Raw genomic sequence first — 4,163 nt, forward strand, 5'->3', positions numbered from 1 at the left:
GGGGCAGGATTGCAGGGTATACCCTTTGGTTGGTGGATGATGCATGGAGGGGATTGTAACCATGGCAATGAGATGGTATACGATAGAATTAATGTAAAATTAATGTTCTCCAATGTAAACTATCATATAATTCACAATAAAACATTTAAGAAAAGAAAAAAAAAATGTTGCCTGCAAGAGACACACCTTACACACAATGACAAAAACAGACTAAAAGTTAAAGTATGGGAAAAAATTTACCAAACTAACTTCAACAATAAACAAGCAGGAGTGGCAATACTAATCTCCAGCAAAGCAATATGGTGCTTCCTCAGAAGATTGAAAATAGAAATACCTTATGATCCAGCAATTCCTCTACTTGGTATTTACCCACAAGAAATAAAAGCCATAACACAAGTAGATACATGCACACCAATGTTCATAGCAGCACTATTTACAATAGCAAAAAGATGGAGACATCCTAAATGCCCATCAGTTGAAGAATGGATAAAGAAACTGTGGTACATATACACAATGGAATACTATGCTACCTTGAAGAACAACAAGGAAGCTTCAAGCCACCACATAACATGGATGAACCTCGAGGACATTATGCTGAGTGAAATTAGTCAGTCACAAAAGGATAAATAATGCATAAAATCACTTTGTTGTACTAATGAGGAACGTATACATAGACCAAGAGGCAGTAATTTGAACAGAAAAAGGGACACTGAATGGTTTAAATTCAGAAAAGGTGTGTGTGAGGGTTGTATTATTTCATCATATTTATTCAATCTGTATGCTGAACAAATTACCAAGAAGTTGGATTATGTGAAGAAGAACATGACATCAGGATTGGAGGAAGACTTGTCAACAATCTAAGAGATGCAGCTGATACCACCTGACTTGCTGAAATTGAAGAGTACTTAAAATATTTGCTGTTGAAGATCAAAGACCCAGCCTTCAGTTTGGATTATACTTGAATGTAAAGAAAACAAAAATCCTCACCACTGGACCAATAAATAACATCATGATATATGGAGAAAAGATTAAAGTTGTCAAAGACTTCATTTTGCTTGAACCTTCAATCATCTTTCATGGAAGTAGCAGTCAAGAAATAAAACAGCATATTACACTAGGGAAACTAGCTGCACAAAACCTCTTTAAAGTGTTCAAGAACAAAGATATCAGTTTGAGGACTAAGGTTCACCTGACCCAAGCCATGGTATTTTCAATAGCCTCATATGCATATAAAAGTTGGACAGTGTGAACAAGGAAGTTCATAGAAGAATTGATGCATTTGAATTAAGGTGTTGGAAAAGAGTATTAAAAATACCATGGACTCCTAGAAGAAAAAGCAAATCTGTGTTGGAAGAAGTACAGCCAGAGTGTTCCTTAGAAACCAGGATGGCAAGACTTCATGGCTCATACTTGGGACATGTTATCAGGAGGGATAAGTCCCTGGAGAAGGTCATCATGCTTGGTAAAGTGGAGAGTCAGTGAAAAAAAGGAAGACCCTCCCAGCCTCCCCACCAATGAGATGGATTGGCACAGTGGCAGTAGCAATGGGCTCAAGCGTAACAGTAATTTGGATGATGGCACAAAACCAGTCAGTGTTTCGTTCTGTTGTACATAGGATTGCTATGAATCTGAACTGACTTGATGGCAGCAACATCGAGAGATTGGCCAGTAGGTTTTGAGACCGGTTTTAGTTCATTCCTTTTATACTTGTTTCTTAAAGAATTCAGAGATTCTTTCTCCCAAAGCTCCCCCCAAACGAAACCCACTGTCATCGAGTTGATTCCAACTCATAGTGACCCCTGGCTAGGGTTTCTGAGACTATAAATCTTTACAGGAGCAGAAAGTCTCCTCTTTCCAGGAGCAATCGGTGGATTTGAACTACTGGCCTGCTTGGTGATTCGCAGTACAGTGCTTATCCTACAGTGCCACCAGAGCTGCTTAAACCTGCATGTTGTTGTTAGGTGCTACTTAGTTGACTCTGATTCATAGCTAGTCTATCCACAATAGAAAAGGCAATGCCCAGTGCAGCATCGGCCTCACAATTGTTGTTATACTTGAGTCCAGTGGTGCTGCCACTGTGCCAATGGATTTCATTGCGGTCTTCCTCTTTTTCACTGATCCTCTACCAAACCTGCATGGTGGTGGCAATGATTGTGTGTTATTAGAGTCAGTTCTGACTCATAGCAATCCTGTATAGGGTTTTTGAGACTTTAATCTTTACGGGAGCAGAAAGTCTGACCTTTCTCCCACAGAGTGGCTGGTTGATTCTAGCTGCTGACCTTGTGATTTGCAGCCTAGCTCATAATTGACAATGCTACCATGGCTCCTTCCAAATCTGCATGTTGCTATTGTTGTTAAGCGCCATGAAGTCACTTCTGACTCATAGCGACCCTGTATAGATTTCCAAGGAGTTGCTGGTGAGTTCTGAACCACCAACCTTGGGGTTTAAACCCACCTTTTGGTCCAGTGCTTATCCTACAGCACCATGCCAGCACTCCAAACCTGCATAGCAATTCGTTCATGGTCCTCTGAGTTGTTTACTTTTGATAAGACTTATCTTCCCACCTGTGCTCTGGTTCCCATCCCCCCTCTACCTGCTCAGGTAATTACCACCTGCATCATCAGTGCCTTTTCACCTGTCTCTTCTGTCTCTCCTTTGCTGGCATTTTTTGTTCTTCCACATTAAAACATGCTCCATTGTATTTTATGTTTACAAGAACCTTCCTTGTCCCCATGGCTCTCTGAGGTGAGGGCACTTCTTGAAAGGGTTATCAGTTCTCAGCGCCTCCATATTCTTTCCTTCCATTAACCTGTCATGGCCTCTCTTCCATCCCAGCCACTTTATAGAAGTAGCTCTTGCCAGGGTCTCTGATGATGCCTGTGTTGGAACCAGGACTGGGCCCCAGAGTTGTTTCTCATGAGCTCCTTACACTTAGTCTTGTGCATGATGCCAAAGAGTCAGCTGTGTGAGGGGAAGAAGTATGTCTTGCCTTGCCCACTTCAGTGGTCCCTGTGGCATGTACCGGTACCTGCTGTAGTCATCAGTTCATATTTCACTGTGCTGCTCATTATCTCTGTTTCACTTCCTGCCTGCTCTGTCCAATTTCTGAGGAAGTCAGATTGGGGCTTTGAACCAGTTTGGACCGGTTCAGCCATAACTGATTCAGTGGAATTGGAACTAACCCAAATTTGTCAAATGTAGGTGTACTGGAATGATAAATAGAATGGGAAAATTACAAATTGACATCCTGGAACAAGTTTAGTGAGCTGTTTCAGGAACCTGATGTGGGAGATTGTATCATTACTAGGACTTTGGACAATAACATATTCAAAGCAATGTGGTCATTCCTCATCCCAGAGCCGGACACTGTTGTTTCCAACTTCGCCTATCAAGAGATTCTGTTTCTATACAATATGAATGCTGCCTTTGTTTCTAAAAGGGAAATTAACTTCCTAGCAGAGCATCAATCTGTAATTTCTCCCGTTTCCGTTATGGTTCCGGTATACCCATATTTTACAAGTCTGGATCTGTTGTGGTGTTAATTTGTTGACCATGACTGAACCAGAAAGAAATGGTTCAAAGCCCTGAGCCTAACACATTGAAACAGGTGGCCACAACTCCTCTATGCTTGTTAGTACATTCATCCAGGAACCATTGAAGCAGACATCTGGAGAAGGTATAGGTTATCTGTTGGTAAAGTGTTGGGATAATTTTAGGCTAAGATCACACATATTATATCCAACATCTTCATCACAAGGAACAATTAAGTGTCTACTTGGAAAATAGATGCTCTTAAGGAATTTTCAGTGATGGTTTCATATTGTTGTTATTCTTTGTTCTTTAGTAACATGCCACCTGTAAGCAAACTCAAATCCCAAAACTGGAAATAGTGTGTTGATAAGTTACTCCTGAATGCTTTTGTTTACTTGAACATTCTCAGTTGGGCCAGAAATCCATCAACATTTCAAAAACTCAAGTAAGTAATGGTGAAAAGAGTTAGCTCATTTATAAAAATTTAATATTTGTAGAACCATCTTGATTGCTCATCTCTCTACCTGTGCTTATGTGGCCACTTTAATAGTATATTTGTCTCCATCTTCGAATCTTTAAACAAAGAAAGTGAAATACAAATTACTTTGCTGTGAATGCTCTAGGAAGCTTT

The 4,163-nt window shown here is 40.4% G+C and overlaps 1 protein-coding gene across 1 annotated transcript in view; it reads left to right on the forward strand.

Moving 5' to 3' along the window:
• The window catches only part of SLC22A3 (solute carrier family 22 (organic cation transporter), member 3), a 160,335-nt gene that overhangs the window by 41,910 nt on the left and 114,262 nt on the right, over positions 1-4,163 (forward strand). The window lies entirely within an intron of this gene.

Source organism: Chrysochloris asiatica, unplaced genomic scaffold (genome assembly GCF_000296735.1).
Source record: "Chrysochloris asiatica unplaced genomic scaffold, ChrAsi1.0 scaffold00117, whole genome shotgun sequence".
In the NCBI taxonomy this organism is placed as follows: domain Eukaryota; kingdom Metazoa; phylum Chordata; class Mammalia; order Afrosoricida; family Chrysochloridae; genus Chrysochloris; species Chrysochloris asiatica.